At 34.1% G+C, this 18,264-nt stretch overlaps 1 protein-coding gene across 12 annotated transcripts in view; it reads left to right on the top strand.

Annotated features, from left to right (window-relative positions):
- Window positions 1-18,264, top strand: part of SLC4A10 (solute carrier family 4 member 10) — a 303,415-nt gene that overhangs the window by 745 nt on the left and 284,406 nt on the right. The gene's annotated exons all lie outside the window — the stretch shown is intronic.

Below are 18,264 nucleotides of genomic sequence, written 5' to 3' on the forward strand. Positions count from 1 at the left end.
CCATTTGTGTGTGTGTGTGTGTGTGTGTGTGTGTGTGTGTGTGTGTGTGTGTGTGTGTGTGTGTGTGTGTATGTGTGTGTGTGCTGTCAGTTTCTCTCAAAGGGAAATGTTGTCATGGCTCACATACAAAGAAGGTATGTATTTTTGGGGGCAGGCACACAATTCAGTTTTGAATATCTGAAATGTTCCTGAACTGTCATTTAGAAATAACCTGTTTATCTCTGGGTCATAAGCTGCCTCCCTAGATCTAGGGTGAGTTCTTGGGCGAGTAGTTGATTTGCCTCTCCTTTCCACAATCTCCGACTGGCTCACAGACTTTGTAGTTCTTCGGACACATCCTTTCTCAGCCTAGAGCAGCTGATGTTGCTGTATTCATGGAAAAAAAGAAAACAACAACAACAACATTTTCTTGATGCAACAGAGATGCCACACGCTAGCTTCCAGCCATCTATCAGTGCTGTCACAGCTCAGGACAGCAGAAATCTCCTCCCTGCACCAAACCAGGCCAAGGGGCTGTTCTCAGCTCTCTGTTACTCAGGTTGGTGACCCACCTTGCAGACTAGAGACTGGCAGCAAGCTGTCCATTTCTGAGTCCATTCCTAGGCTTTGAACACATCTTTCAATCAAATGATTCCCCAGGGGGTGTGAGCAAATTCTGGGCCACTGTATTTTTAGGGCCTTACCTCTCCTGCCGGGCTCAAAATCTGTAAAAGATTCCAGTTTGCATCCCGGAATTGGCTGTGGCTACTGAGCGTGCCCAGTTCTCCTCAGGACGCCAGTCTTGGGCAGGGAGGGAGCAGGGAGATGAGAATAATGCAGGAGTCACCACCAAGAATGGAGCCTAAATAAAAGGCAGGGGCAGTATCAGAGAGGGGGAGAAAAGGAAAGCATGCCACTTAGCTTGCCTGCTTAAAAGTAGAGACAGTTCTTTACAGATCAAAGTGGGGTTATTTTACAAAAATGAGACTAAAAGATTTGTATTCCCAAACTTGAATAGAAACATAAATTAGGGTTCTGTAGGTACTCAGAATAAGGGGTGTCAAGAATGTCAGAGTATTATTGTACCCTAGATGAGAGAGAGAAACTATACACAGGAATTGGGGAATGGAGATTTAAGGAAGATTAAGATATAGGAAAAAACTCATTTTTATGGGGAAGGGGTTTGGAAGTTGTCCTAGAAAAGCAGGCTGAAGTCAGTTTGATGTGGCATATGAATTGCCCCTTGTGGAGAATATTTAAAGGGTTTAGGACCAAATGAGGATTAACTGGAAAGATTTAGAAGATGATGACATTATTGGGCTAGATGGGCAATCGGTTTGTGGCTTAAAAGAGTAGAGAAAATACAAGTTTGGCTGGAAAAGAAGGCCTGCAGTAAGTTGGATGGACATTTTTGAAGAGTCAAAAAAGTGTGCATTTCATGTGGACAATGGCCAGCACAAAATAGTTACATAGTTTAATGGCAAGAGAGAATCATGTTAGCAGTTCATTATAAGGAAAATAAGCCTGAGAGCCTAGAAAGGTTGTTGAATTATTGGCCTATTTTTATACTTATATAGTATTTTCAACTTCCCCAATTGCTTTTATGGCCTTTTTTTTCCCCTCAAAAAAATCATGTTGAGTAAAGCAGATTTTATTGTCTTAATTTTAAGTATAAGGAATGGAGGCACAGGGAGTTTGAATAACATGTCTAAGTGATGAAGCCAGAACTACAATATAGGTCTTCTAAAACTAGTTCAGAAAAAAAAGCAGTATTTTTTTAACATTGCATTATTAACCAGGCCTATCATAATCAGATCCTCGGCTGGAGTTTTTATGCTTGGAAGAGAAAGGAAGAAATAGTTTAGGGCTCTTTTTTAGAAAATTAATCAGATGACTTTGCAAGTAATAATGTGAGAGGTGCCATGGCATAATATTTTAAAACACAGTCTTGTAGGTTCCAGCACTGCTATTTACATGCTGTATAGTCTTGGGTGGGTGATTAAGCCTTAGTTTCTTCAACTGAAAAATGGGAAGGAGATGGTACTTATCTCTTGTGTTTTGTGATGAGTAAATAAAATAATCTATGGGAAGTAGCCGGTATTTAGTAAGTTCTCAATAAAGTTAGCTGCTATTATAATTGTTAATGGAAATACAGACATTGAGATAAATTCTAGGTTTCAGGCTTTTATGAAAGATGGCTTATCAGTACTATTTGTTAAGAAGGAAAAGTGGGGAAATGGAACACTGGAAAACACTGTACAGTGGAGGTGGAAGGTGGGATTTTTAATTATAGCTATGGGAACTTTGTAGTAAGATTGGAAAGCCATTTAGAAAGGCATTAAAAACCAAGATTAAGGGTGGGAGGGAGGGTGACAAAAGAGGGAAGAGTTATGGGAACATATGTATATGTATAACTGATTCACTTTGTTGTAAAGGAGAAACTAACACACTATTGTAAAACAGTTATACTCAAATAAAGATGTTTAAAAAAAAAAAAACCCAAGATTAGATATGGGACAGAAGCAGTCAGAGGTAGGTAAATAGAGAAGTAAGAGAGAAATAAAAATTTTAAGAATGGGTAAGTATGCCAAATGAGTGAATGTATTAATCCTGACCTAAGTGGAAGGGTGGAGTAGATTCTTTTTAAGCCTCCAATGTTTACCTTAATTTAGTATATCCAAAGTACATCTTAAGAGTTTGTGTGAAGGAGGCCCTGACATGTTCCTTTGTCTCTCAGTCCTTTTTAGGGAGCTTCGGAGATTATTTTCTTTTGCTGGACAAGGCATTTGTAGGCCCTAGTCACTCTAAGGGTTAGGACATTCAATTCTTCTAGGCTCAGAGTACAGTCTGGTAGCACCTAACTGTTATGTCTGAAGCAATGGAACAAGCAGGGTTCAGAAGATTCATTCACTTATTAAATGCCTGCTGTTGGCCAAACATGTTCTTGGTGATGGGGTTATAGCAATGAATAAGACAGAGAAAAGCCCTGTCCACATGGACCTCACAATCTAACTAATCTAGAGATAGGGGTCCATTTAACTCTTTGAGAGACTGCTATTTTCTCTTCAAATATTTAATCATTATAAGCTCTTTGAGATGGGTATATATGGAGACTATATGTAATAGTAATGATGATGACATTACTTTAGTTAAGGATGGAATTAATCTTTTAAAAGTGTGAACCAGGAATTTAGGATATTGCATATGACTTGAAATTTTCTGTTGACGGTCAGTGTTGAATTTGCTTCCACCAGTAAATAACCGGTCAATCTTTAAATTACTAGGCCATGGAAGAGGCTTCTAGGAGAATATTTTTAAAACAAATATTTATATTTTATATCTTTAATCTTGGGTGATATGCAGTGGTCCATGTTGGATCCCTTCTAAAATTCAGATGTCCCAAAAGAAACTTATTTTAAGTCACACTTACTTATAAAACTGCCCTGAGGTATGCAACAAGAGTAAAGATCACTTTTTAAAGGTAATGTAGTATAGCATAGATGGTAGAATTTAGTACCGTTTAGAATGCTATTTCCAGATTTCCAAATGGCCCAGGTTATTGAATTGTTTTATTTGTGAAAAAAAGTCATGAAAATTTTTTATATTATTGTATTAAGGAAATGAAAAAAATGAGACTAACATGTCAAAGTAACAAAAAGAGCACACACGTTGACTAAGTCATATTGGTATTTCTATTTTATTATAATTTAGATTTTAAAATGAATTTAAAGAAAACATACTCATGACACATGGTAATACATAGGAAGCAAAATGCAGTGTAAGAAATCAATTCTCATTTCCACTTTCATGACTTGAATTGTTATTCCACAATGATGAATGAATATAGAAATAAATTACATGTATAGGATGCTAAGATTGGTAATGAGTGGTAGAATCTAGAAGCCTAAAGTGTTAATTTTATGCTGAAAGTATTGGGTTCAGATAAGGAAGTGGGATAGTTTATGATGGAGGATTACAAAATGTCTAATCTAAGGTAAAGAACTCAAATAGTCAGAGAGCATGGCCAGAAAAATAATCATACTTCCAATGTGTCATTTCTTTCTAACCTTGGAATGAGTTGTTTCAGAGGTCTAAACTGGGTATAAATAGACTATGGTGCATTGCAAGATGCTTCAAGTGATTGGAGACATGTGGGTGCCGCTCTCAACCCATTTCTCTATGTAGAGAAGCTTCCACTCTTCCCTTCTCATATCTCATAGGATACATGACACTTGATCATTTGGCTTCCTGTGAAGATACTACTATCAATCTGTATAGTAGATAGTAGTTAAGTTTTATTTATTGTTAGATAAACGTAAATTAAAGTTCTAATATATTCTTCCACTGGAAAGAGTTATCTCAGATACTCCTTGGGGGTGTGTTGCTATTATTTAGGAAAAGGGAATAACTAGTATATAATGCATCTGTTTTGTGCAATCATACATGTTTTGGTCAGAGAAGGACTGTAGCAATCAATTGGAGACTAGATTTTAGACTGACTTCTTAATTTACAGATGATGAAACTGAACATCAAAGAGATAAGGACATGTATTTAAGGGCAGGCACTTATACTAGTTAATGGAAGAGCTTGGTCTAGAGTCCCCATCTTGATTCCCAGTTCATCATTCTTTCCACTGTCCTATTCTAGCATAAACAGATGAGTACTGAATTAAAATAATGATGGTAATTAGACAGCCTTTGTGAAGTAGTAATTGGTATTGTCTCAGGCTTGTGCTAAGCACAAATATCTCTAGTCTTTATGATAATCCTGAAAGGTTGTTAATATTATCTAGCCTTGACAGATGAGAAACTGATGCTCAGAGGATTAAATAAGTTACCCACGTTCACATAGCTAATAAGTACTGAGCTAGGATTTTAAAATATTGCATCTAACTAAAAAGTGGCTCGATTCTTTTAAGTTAAAGCCAATTAGAAAATAAATAGGAATCACATTATAAAGTGGGCTTTCATATCTACCTCTTCAAAAATGAAAGTGCTATGAAACAAGGTGCTATAAAATGGAAGGCATTGTAGGCCACATATTGCATGATTCCATTTATTGAAATGTCCATTATAGGCAAATTCTTGGAGACTAAAGTAGATTAATGATTGCCGGGGCTTGGGGTGTAGTGGAGAATTGAGAATGACTGCTAATAGCTATGGGATTTCTTTTTGAAGTGATGGAAGTGCTCTGGAAGTAGATAGTGGTGATGGTTGCACAACATTGTGAAAGTACTAAAAACCACTGAATTGTGCATTGCAAAATGATCAATTTTATGTAAGAAAAAGTAAGTTATTATTTAGCCATTAGCACCAACAGGGAGAAAGTTGAGGATCTAAACAATGCTTGTATCATTCATATTTATATAAATCAAGGAAAGGACAAATAAAATACTAATAAAAGTTAAAAATAACTTCACACACACACACACAAACACACACTGAGATAGTCTGTACCACAAAATTTATTCTCTTTGTGATAATAATGCTGAGGTTGGCCAGGGTTTCAGCAAACTATCTGTAGACCCAGAGGTCTTTTGAAAATATATCTTCAGATCTGAGTTAAGAGAGTGTGTGGCACATGTTATGTGTAAGAGAGGAAGAGAACTATTTAACTTGGGTCAAATTGTTATTTCTTCTCTGAATCACCTTTCTAAATTTCTCTTGATACTCTTTAAACTTTAGCATAAGGAAAATCAAAGCAACTCAGTTTCTAAGAAGGTACTTTTTATTTTCCATTAAAGCTTACTTTGTGTTACTAACATTTTTTAAAGTCATTGTTGGTCTAGCCTCATAAAATATTATGTTACTGTATGGTATAGTAAGTCTAACTACAAAGAAAACATCAATTATTAACATTTTTTTAAAACCTTTTAAAAAAAATTTATTTGTTTTTTGGCTGTGTTGGGTCTTCCTTGCTGCGTGCCAGCTTTCTCTAGTTGCGGCAAGCAGGGGCGACTCTTCTTTGCAGTGCATGGACTTCTTATTGTGGTGGCTTCTCTTGTTGCAGAGCACGGGCTCTAGGCACGCAGGCTTTAATAATTGCAGCACACGTGCTCAGTAGTTGTGGCTCGTGGGCTTAGTTGCTCCAGGCATGTGGGATCTTCCCAGACCAGGGATCGAACCAGTGTCCCCTGCATTGGCAGGAAGATTCTTAACCACTGCACCACCAGGGAAGTCCCAAAATTTTACAATTAGCTGTATAAGGGTTTTGGTTTTGCACATTTTTGCAAACACTTGGTATTTTCTGGTTTTGTTTTGTTTTGTTTTTAGTAAATCCATTCTGAGTGTGAAGTAGTATGCTGCTGTGATTTCAATTTGCATTTTCATAGTGACTAATTGTCTTAGTCCATTGGGGTTACTGTAACAAAATACCATAGACTGGGTGGTTTACTAACAACAGAAATTTATTTGGCACAATTCTGGAGACTGGGAAGTCCAAGACCAAGAATTGACAGATTTGATACCTGGTGAGAGCCCTTTCCTGGTTCATAGATAGCCATCTTTTAGCATGTTCTCACATGTGGAGGTGGGAAGAGAGCTGTCTGGGCCTCTTTCATAAGGGTACTAATCCCAAAGGCCCTACCTTCTAATACCGTCAAGTGGAGATTAGCTTTCAACATCTGAATTTTTGGAAAACACAAATACTCAGTCTATAGCACTAACTTTTTATGTGCTCATTAGCCATTTGTATCTCCTTTGATGAAATGTCTATTAAATCTTTTGCCCATGTAAAAAATTGGTTATCATCTTCTTGACTTGTAAGAGTTTTTAAAAAAATATATTTTGGATACAGGATTCTTGTCAGAAATATGATTTGCAAATGTTTTCTCACTGTCTGGCCTTGTTTTTTAACTTTCTTAATGGTGACCTTTGAAACACAAAAGTTTTATTAATTTTGATGATGTGCAATTTATTAATTTTTTCTTTTACTGGTTGTGCTTTTGGTGTTGAATTTAAGAACTTTGCCTAGACCAAGGTCACAAAATTTTTTGTATGTTTTTTTCTAGAAGTTTTATAGTTTCAGCTCCTACATGTAGATCAATGATCCATTCTGAGTTAATTTCTGTGGATGGTGTGAGATAAGAGTTAAGTCCTCTTTATTGTTTCTGCTATTTAAAAAAAATATATAGATACCCAATTGCCCTAGCACCATTGTTGAAAAGACCACCTTTCTCCATTGAATTTTCTTGGCAGCTTTGTTGAAATTAAATCGACTATAAATATAAGGTTATTTTTTTGGACGCTGAATTCTGTCTGTTCATGTATGTGAATATCCTTACCCTAATAGCACACTGTCTGATTATTGAAGCTTTATAGTAAAATTTGAAATCAGGTAGTATAAATCCTTCAACTTTGTTCTTCTTTTTCAAAGTTGTTTTGGCTATTCTAGGACCTACATTTCCATATAGATTTTAGGGCCCACTTGTTGATTGCTATGAAAACCCTACAAGGGTCTTAATAGCAATTGACTGCTTTGAATTTATAGATCAATTTGGGGAGAATTGCCATCTTGACAATATTGGGTCTTCCAAACATATATATGAACTGTCTCTCCATGTATTTAGATCTTTAATTTCTTGTGGTAGTGTTTTCTAGTTTTATTTGTTTTAGTGAGGACTTCTATGTACTGTATCAAGGATGACACAAAAATTCCTGAGGTGCCATTTGTATAGAAGTTTCTATGTTAAGCTTAGGCCCAATTCCAAATCGTTCAGAACTCCAGAGGTTTTCTCAGATGGCAAAAATGGAATTTAATCTACAGACTCGATGGGATAGAGTGAGAATGTATAATAGGCAAGGACTCTGTATAGTTTTGATTTAGTGATAAAGTTCTTATATTACCAGTATCAAGAATTGCTCATTCATCATGAAAATTATGCTCTAAGGATCTAATAAGCAAGTTTTTAAAGAATTTTCCCATTCCATATTGAATGTGTGAGGTTGCTGGGGTTCCCCCAACATTTATTTGTACCTCTGCTTCTTCTTGCTTATCCTGCGAAACCAAAATTATTCAGAGAAGGCTATTGCTTCCTAATGACTATTTTTTTCTTTTTGACAATGAGGGTTTGATATCAGAGTTGATGACCTAGTCAAATTCCAGAAAGCAAGTACCATAAAAAGTAGTTAGATATATAAAAACTACTGTAAAACACAGCTCTGCTTATGAAGCACATTTAATTATCGTTAGATTCATAGTGCTTCTTTCATAAATACAGTGGTGATTTTCTGTTGATATTTAAGCTGCTCTGGTAATAAGCCTCTTCAAACTCTTTTTTATTTTCTCAGAAACAAGAATATAGTTAAAAAATGAAAAAGAAATGCAGACAGCAAGACACAGACCTAATATATAATATGATTTGTGATTTGAGTGCATACTATGCACTTCGTGTTTCATTAACACATAACTTCATAGTATAAATGCCTGTAAAAAAATCTGATTTTTATGTAATTTTACAGAGCATCTCTAGTAGATACAAAATTTTGGTATTTTTTTCCCCCTAAACCTTAAACTCAAAGACCGCTTGCATCAGAATCAACAGGAGGACTCATTAAAAACCCAAGTTCTGGGTCTTACTCAAGCTTATAGGCTTAGAATATCAAAGGAGTGGTGCCAATAAACAAGCAATTTAAAGAACTCTCTAGGTGATTCTTATGATTGTGAAAGTTTGAGAATTTTTACCTTAAAAAAATAACAAAATAAAAAATTATAATATGTCTGAATTATTTTACCTGTGGGAATGCTAGGAGACCAAATTTTTCAATAAAATAAAGTGACCTTTTTAAAAAATAAATCGTAATGGATTAGAAAAAATTAAGTTCTTACTGCCTGTTTTACTCATTTAGCATTTATTACATATTATATATCACTTTGCAATTTATATATGAATATAAAACTATTTTTACTTATATATAAATACACACATACGTAACTTGTTTCCTCAAGTAGAGTGCTAGATTCTTAAAAGTTGAGTCTACTTCAGACAATTTGTGCTGCTCTCACAGAGTCAAGGTCATGGAAGTCCTTTTTAAACATATCATGGGTTATTAGGCAGCAACACTAGTAGACACCAGTTGTCAAGAACTGAAACTCTGAAGTCATACAGTTCTAACTGTTCTAATTAGTGGGTATGCCAACTTTGACAAGTTGCCTAGCAGTTCGAAGCCTCACTTTTCTTATCTATAAAATAGGGATGATAACAATAATAGCATCTACCTCATGGGTTTGTGAGAATCAATTAATTATGTACATATTACCTACATAATTATGTACTCATGCATTTATATATATGTCATACTTTTGAGAGTAAAGACAAGAATTATAGCAATTATTGTTATTATTGGCTTAATATTTTTCCTTTTGATTGAAAATAATTACATCAAAGATTTTTATAACTAATATGCATAATTCATTCGATCATTGACTTATTCAATAACTTTATTCATCTGACAGTAATAAGATATGTGCCAATAATATAATCTGGTAAGTATAATAAAGTATATTTTTCCTAATTATAAAATTAATACTTACTTTTTAGAGTAGCTTAGAAAGCATAGAAAAATAAATATAAAAGAAAACATTCATTTTGCTATTTTTTAGCTCTTTATTTTGAGATAATTTTGAACCTAAAGAATAATTGCAAAAACAGTATGAAGAGTTCCTGTATACCTTTTGTCCACCTTGCCATGTTAATATCTTACATAACTATAGTTAGTAATTAAATCCAGGAAATTAACATTGATACAATTCTATTAACTAAACCAAATATTTTTTAGGGTATCACTGTTTTTTCCACTAATGTCCTTTTTCTGTTTCAGGATCCCATTTTGTGTTCAGATATCATGTCTCTTTAATCATCTCCAATTTGTGAGTTACTCAATCTTCCCTTATCTTTCATAACTTTGACACTCTTGAGGTGTACAGTCAGTTTTTTTGTAGATTATCTCTAAATTTGTGCTTGTCTGAGGTTCTCCTAATTAGATTGAGGTTATGCATTTTTTTTTGTCAAGAATATGACTGAAATGAAATGAACCCTTCTCAGTGCATCATATCAGGGGATAGATGATATCTTATTTCCGGGCATATTAACCTTGATTACAGTTGGATTTTCCACTGTAAAGTTAAAAAGTTTCCCTTCGTAATGATATCTTAGGGGAGATACTTTGAGACTATGCAAATATCTTGTTTCTCTTCAAACTTTTGCCTACTAATTTTAGCATTCATCAATGAATATTTCCTGCTTATGACCTATTTATTACTGTGGTATTTGCTTAATAGTGACTTGTTATTTCTCTCATTCTTTTTGCATTTGGGAATTAGAATTTTTTCCTATAGGGAAGAGCTGTCACTTCTCCTCCATTTGTTTATTTATTCAATTGCTTATTTCATATGGACTCAAAGATATTTATTTTATGGGCCATAACCCAATACTCTCAGAATTCACTTTGTTGCTCAAATGGTTTCATCTTTGGACATTAGGGACTCCTTTCAACTGGCTCTCATCCTTGCAATATGCTCCCATTCTTTTTTTGAGCACTTTCTTAGTATCTGGGGCCATAAGATTTTCCAGGGTCATCTTGTATTTACCCTGCCTCAGCCCTGGAATCAGCTATTTCTTTAAGGAGCTACTAGGCTAAGTTTTGAGGCTATTTATAAATATTGCTAAATTTTTTTTCCAAGAAGATTGTATAACCAGTTTTCACTTTCACTTGAAGTTTCACTAGCGTTTTAAAAACAGTGACAATTCGCCTGGTAAACATTTTACTAACACTTTCTTTTGTGTTCCATTTCTAACTTTGTTTACCATTAGGTAGTGTTTCTCTGTGAAGTAGGTTTCTTTTAAAAATCACAGTTCAGAAGAAACATTGAACTATTTGAAAAATTCCTCAGTTTAGTTCACCTTGCTTAAGATATTACTGAAATGCTGCATAAGACAATTACTAACATCTCTTTTATACGTGGCTCCCTTGTACAAGGAAGGTATGAGCCTCAAGCCCGTTATTACAGATCAGTACTAGATACCATTTTGGCCATGAGAATTTTCAGTCTTCTTTGAATGAATGAAATGGTTCCTCTACTTCCTCAAAAACCACAGACATTATTTAAAAAATTTTTTTTAAAGAATGAGGTTAAAAAAAAAATAATGACATTAAGATCAGTCCAGGGACTTCCCCGGCAGTCCAGTGGTTAAGACTCTGCCTTCCAATGCAGGAGGCATGGGTTCAACCCCTGGTTGGGGAACTAAGATCCACATGCCATGGGGTGCGGCCAAAAACTTAAAAAGAAAAAAAAGAAGATCAGTCCAATTAATAAGGTGTTACAGTGTCTTATCCTTTTCCTCGGCATTACTATTAGTCTATGATAGACTAGATATAGACACTCAGATTTTATTAGTTGTATAAAGATGATTCTTATGTACAGTACTTTCCATTTTTTCAGTCCTTAAGATGAGACTATCATTCTTATTTGAGCCATTTAGAACCTTTCATGTCATCAAAACCATGCTGAAGGAGTACTTGAATATCCTGATAGATGGCAAACTTGACAGAAGTAAAATTTCTAGACCTTCCTATATATTGTTACTTAAATAAAACACGATGATTTGGACCCTGCGCATAATTCTATGATTTAATAATGCTTTTTATCTTCATATGGTTTGAAAAAAATTAGTTTTTAAAAACTGGGATTAAGATTAATCTATTTTAAATCAAGTAATTTAGTGACAGATATACAATAGTAATTGTTTTATATTTGTCTTGGCATTGTAAGAAAGTACTTTCTATTTAGGTCTTTAACATAAATTTCCATTATAAATGGTTATCATAAAAGCTAAATAATAACAATTCCTGAATATCAGTTCTCTTAGCCTGATATTAGAAGCTGTTTAGATACCAGTGCCAGTCTAATAAAAGAAGTTGGAATCTCCAGTACAGACCATTTCTGTGATGTAAGGTAACAAAATACTTTTCCAAATCATTATAAGGACAAAAATGCAGAAATGGTGAACTTAATATTGACTTTGTCCATTCAAAACTCAGTGATGCTTTCTCATAATTCAGGGAATTCTAACCATAGTATATTCACTTAAAACATATTGAGTCAGCCTTGAACCCAGCTTTAAAAAGATCAACCTTTCACAAACTTAATTTTAGTCGCTTATAATTTCACTTGTTCCCTTTTATGATTTAAAAATGTTATTTCACTTGCTTTCACATCCTAAACTTCACTATCTCTCTTAGCTATATAATTCAGTACTACTAGTCTTTCTGATCTAAACAGATTTCTCCCATTTTTGTAGATGGTTGCATGGTCTGGCATAGGGCAAAACGGGCTTATACCTTTGATTACCTAGAATAGTGATACATCTTGATTCAAAGTATCTAGTTAGCTCAAAAGTTCTCTTGATTTCAAACAGACCAAAGATTTTCGAATGAATTCTACCACCTAATTTAATGGTTGCATTGAAGCTTTTGATATTAGAATCAGTTTTTCTTGGAAAAATATACTTTCCTGATGTTTTTCTTGGTTCAGAAGATATCTCAAAGAGGGAATTGAAAGCCTTCAAAAGTTTATTGAATCTCAAATTCTTCCATAAAATAATAATTTGATGATGATGTTTCAATAATTTATAGACATGTTTATATTTATCTTAAAAGTACCTGCATATATAGAAAGCAAGAAGCAAGAGCACTTGCCAAAATGTAATTGAACTTTAATACAAGCATTTATATATAAATAGTTCATATTGTTTAATCTGAAATTTCTATTAATTAATTTACATTAATGACATTTATAGTAGCCCTTATATTAGGTAAGAATGGAGGGGGTAAAGAAGTAGCTTTACTTTTTTTTAAGAAATGCAGCAAGGATTCTACTTCCTCAGGGAGGTATTGTGAAATGTTCCAATCATGGGCTTAAGAAATATTTTGCACTGCTTTGATCATGATGTCTTTGTGCAGGTGATCTATGATAAAGGGAGAATAAGATCAGAACAAATAAATAAGGCTCAAAGATAATTAAAATGATCTTTTTAAGTCAATAGTTTCAGTGTTCTGTGTTCTTTTATGAGACGGTCAGTCAGGTGCAGCCACAAGAAGAAACACTGTAGAGGCTGAGGAAAATAAAATTTTCCATCCTTATCCAGTATTCTTCAAAGAAAAACAAACACACAAACTAAGAAAAACAAAAACAAAAACATTTGTTAAAACATTTTGAGGACTTTCTGGACTACAATTTGAAATGACCATAAGGTTAGAGTAAGATTAAGTATGGATGGATCTTAATCCATCTAACGCTTCACAATAAGTGATTAGGCATGAGAGAGTAGAGACCATTTGATTTTCAGAGGTAATAATTTAATAATCAGAAGCAATCGAGGAGGACATTATGCTAAGTGAAATAAACCAGATGCAGAAATACAAATACTGCATGGTCTCACTTATATGTGGAATCTGAAATAGTCACATAGAAGCAGAGAATAGGAGAGTGGTTACCAGAGTTTGGGGAGAAGGGGAAATGGGGAGGTGTTGGTCAAAGGGTACAAAATTTCAGTTGTGGAGAATAAATACTTTCTGGAGATCTGCTGTAAAAAAAAGTGAACAGAATATATAAAAATAATAAGGTGGGAGCTCTTTTATACAAACTTTGTCAATATTGAACAAAAGATATGATGATTGAAACTATACGTCAGTTGATCAAGTACTGATAAATATATCAAGCCAAATTATGTATGTGTCTGGAACAATATGATTACAAGTGACACAGCAAAATAATGAGATAAAGAAAGATTATTAAATAAGTGATGCTAGGACACTTCACTATTTTGGAAATTAAGTTCAGATTCTTATTTTTACTTACTTCTGACTAAATTCCAGATTAAACATTGTAGAAATAGGTGTGTTGATCTGTGTATCTCTTTGGGCTATCAAGCTGTTTAAACATTAAAGAAACAGAAGATATATACATATCTGTATCATGTCTGTCTGTCTATTGAAGCAATTGAGAATTGGAAGGGACTTTTATCTCTAAAAGTAGAATTTTGTTCTATGTTTTATGGTCAGTCAGTTGTGGAACAGATATAGGAGAGGCTTAGGAAAATCATGTATATTATACTCACAGGCCATAGAGAGGGACTTGCTGCATGTTATCCAGGGTCAAGGGGAAGCACCAGGTTTTAGTCAAGTGGCAGAAGACAACAGCAAGGAAGAAGTTGAGGCCAGAGCCTTTATTGGGGTTTCTGCAGGAAAGGCAAGTCAGGGTAAGCAGTTTAGAACTGTCCAGTTTGGATACTTCTGGCAGGCTTTGGCTATAGGGGTGGTCTCTAGTTGCCTGGTTACCTGACCCTAGGATGATATAGGGCAAAAGAAATATTGGCTTGGTTATGTAAGTTAGATAAGGAGAAAGTTGAGGGTATAGACTTGGGATTGGTTGGTTGCATATGAGAGTCATGTTTGTGGGCAAGTTCTTAATTTTCTTTAGAATTTAGCTAGCCCCGGAAGGAGCAGTCTCTCCCTGGGTCTGTAAGGTACAAACAATACAGAAACTAAAGTTACCATAGTTGGTTCTGTGATGAATGTATGTCAAACAGATAAATACAGAATCTAAGAAAACACAGAACAAATGGATATCCTGTATCAATCTATAAATTCTCTTTAAAAAGAAAATTTAAAAAGTACCTGTCAGGCCAGGTGTGACCAACCCACTTTATCTACTGATACATCCATTTGTGGGAAGGATTTTGGGAATTCCCCCAATAAGTTTTTCTCTCTTGGTTTTATATGCTTCAATGAAACTATGGACTTTGATGGAAATTTTAGTAAAAATTGCAGATATATCAGTAATATTTTTTTATATTACATAATATCATGATATTTGCCCATAGCAAATGTACGTGTGTGTATTTGTATATGTATGTATGCATACGTATATATAACATCAACAAAGAGAAATATATAGGAAAGACAACATATAATTCTCATTAGCCTCACACTGAGTTTTCTCCCTAAGCTTTCACAAGTGGATTAGTGATTATTTAATGTTGATCTGACTTTCTAATTACATATTCCTTTCTGATAAGCCATGACCGTGGTTTTATATTATGTGAGTAAAGATACAGGAGTTCACCTTTGATTATTTTGGATAAAGCCTGCATAAGAAAACACATTGTATTGTTTGGACTTTGATATATTTTCAAGAAGCTAAGATTTTTTTTTTAAATGTAATACTCCCAAAGAATTTAGTGTTGGCTGAACATTCAAAATGAAAACCAAGTAAAGGAATTTTACGTAAGTCTGAGGGCCAGTCAAAATAAAGATCAATGAACATTTATCAAATGCTGAGAATGTGTTTGGAAACTTTTTGAATCTTGTTCACTTTTGTTCACCTAAATTATATACAAAACTCCATTTAATATTAGTAAGCATTTACTTATGGATGAGGGGAAGAGACTGAGGAAAAGATTCATTACAGATAACTTCTCTGCTGCACATGACTGTTCTATGAATTAAATCAAGCTTTTAAAAAAGTTTGACAGAGGCTTACATTACCACTGAATGTAATAGTTAACTAACTACATACAAAATTCAGTAATTGTCCAAAGTTTTCTTTGACAATTTTAGCTTCTAGTGCTAGTGACAGGTTTTTTTTTTTAAAGTCCGTGGAATTCTGTGATCTATTTGTAATGAAGCTAAACAGATAAATTGATTAAATTTCCATAAGAAACAGGTTCAGAATCAGGGTAGCAATGTGTAAAAGTAAAATATGGTTATGGCTCATAATTAAAATTATTATCTGTTTAGACTCCTTGGCTTAATCCCATCGAAGACTAGCTACATTTATTTTATTTTATTATTTTATTTTATTTTTTTAGCTACATTTATTTTATTTTATTATTTTATTTTATTTTTTTCTGTGGTACGCGGGCCTCTCAGCGCTGCGGCCTCTCCCGCCGCGGAGCACAGGCTCCGGACGCGCAGGCCCAGCGGCCATGGCCCACGGGCCCAGCCGCTCCGCGGCACGCGGGACCCTCCCGGACCGGGGCACGAACCCGAGCCCCCCGCATCGGCAGGCGGACTCCCAACCACCAGGGAAGCCCCTAAAGGACTTTTTAAAACAAAATTTTAACTGCTCAAATTGAAGAACATCAAAAATAAATGTAGGGCTTCCAGGGCTTCCCGGGCTTCCCTGGTGGCGCAGTGGTTGGGATATATATGGGAACTATTTTGATGCCGTGAAGCAAAAACATCAGACTAAATTAATAATTTTCATACTGTAATTCCAGATAGTGTGGAAGTCTTTATAGCTACACATTAGAGCTCACATTCATTCTTGTACAGACCACTGACTGATTTGGAATTTCTATGTGGGAATCCAAAGAGATTGAGGACATGTTTCCAAATGTCTAAATAAGTAAGTATATATTTTGTAATCAGCACTGCTGATAATGCTGTAAAATTTTAACCAGGATTTCTCCCTTGTAAATTAAATTAGTTGTGTCAAAATTGGACATAATCTATGCTACAGATATTTTTATCCTTGATATATTGACAAAAGCTTGTGGAAAGCCTAGCTACTATGATATAAAAACATTTCACATTTGTTGAAATCCTTCCTTTTGCCTAGTTTTTATATGTATCATTTCTGGAATATTCATTATCTTTGGTAAGCAGAAGTTTATGACAGCATAATTTCTAAATTTTTCCTCATTTATTCATAATTCTAAAATAGGTACTATTCTTGTAGGGTTGCATGTCTTTTATGCTCAAAAATTTTAGAACAGACTTTAAAAAATTCATTCTTTTTCTGTAACAATTATACAGAATCTTATTAATTGAAGACTATTAACAAAATCTACTGTGGTTGTTCTCTCATTTGGAGAAATCAAATTACCCTGATTTAACTGGTTTCTTAAATGTCCTTGTAACCAAGTAGTTAGCAATATTTACATGCCTATCATGTTTAATAGTGTTGTAATTCTTCAAACAATTGAACAAAATAATTTCAGTTATTTCAACATCTGTCAGGGTGATTGTCAAGGAACATACTTATTTTCATGTCCAAATCAGAGGTGATAAAACCATGAAGAATTTGAAATATTAATTGATAATCAAGAAGATATGTCCAAATCAACATGCAAGTCTTATTTTTATGTACATGATTGTAAAGTAAATTTTTGATGTTGTGTTTGATCAATATTTTAGAGCATTTAACACAAAGTAATTTGTATTTTTCAACTAGTATAGACATCCACCAAAATTTGTAATTAATTTCAAAACCAACTTAGAGTAAATGTATAAATTATTTTGTCTAAGAAAAAAACCTCTTGGAAGATATCTAAGCACAATATAACTATGAGAGTGATTAGTTATATAATATGTTCCCATTAGAGAAAAAAGGAAACCTAGGTTGATTGAGCTAAAATGAAAGTATTAGTATGACATTATTGAAATTTATAATAATTCTCTTGAAAACTTGTTCTTTTTCTAGATTCAGTTTCTTTAAAATTAGAATATAGGTAATTTCTATTTCTGGATTTTATACATTACAAAACTTCTTTCCATCATACAGATGTCATATAGACCATAAAATTTGGGTTAGAGGGGTAGGTCTAGTGTCATGGGCCAGTTCTTCACTAAGAGCACTTGTGGCAGAGCAATGATACCAACCCAATCAAACAGCATGATGACGGGTTTTTAAAAGCTCTCCAAAATTCTTGTGCTAGTATAGTATCCATGCATTTTTCAAAATATTATTGTATGTATAATCTCATTTCTGTCTCCTCCCTCCAATCTCTATGAGGTTAGTAGAGCAGGTAACATTATTTTCCAGAAAATATAATCAAATTCAAGCTCAGGTGGGCATTTGACCATCATGCAATAAGTTAGTGGCAAAAGCAGGACTAGAATTCAGATGGCTTAAATCTTAACTTGGTCAATATTTTTCTGTTACTCTCTGAAATGGCAGAATTCCCTTATAATTTCCTCAGATGAGGCTGCAACTGTATTTTCCAAAACAGTTTTCTTCTGTAGTACCTCACTCATTTACTAATTCATTCAGATATTTATTGAAGACATATGGTATGTGCCATTGAATGGTAAGGATCTGGCTCAGCTGATTTCAGTTTTCCATTAAGCTTGGTACTTCCTTGGTAAGAACTCTGAAAGGATGATTGTGATATTTCTTGGATTACTGTTATTGCTGAGACTCTAATAATTGATAAATAGGACTAAAATGTTCTTAAAAACAAGAAATTCCTAAAGCTTCAAAAATTAATGTAATTTCCTTTA

Source organism: Kogia breviceps, chromosome 2 (assembly GCF_026419965.1).
Source record: "Kogia breviceps isolate mKogBre1 chromosome 2, mKogBre1 haplotype 1, whole genome shotgun sequence".
Taxonomy (NCBI): domain Eukaryota; kingdom Metazoa; phylum Chordata; class Mammalia; order Artiodactyla; family Physeteridae; genus Kogia; species Kogia breviceps.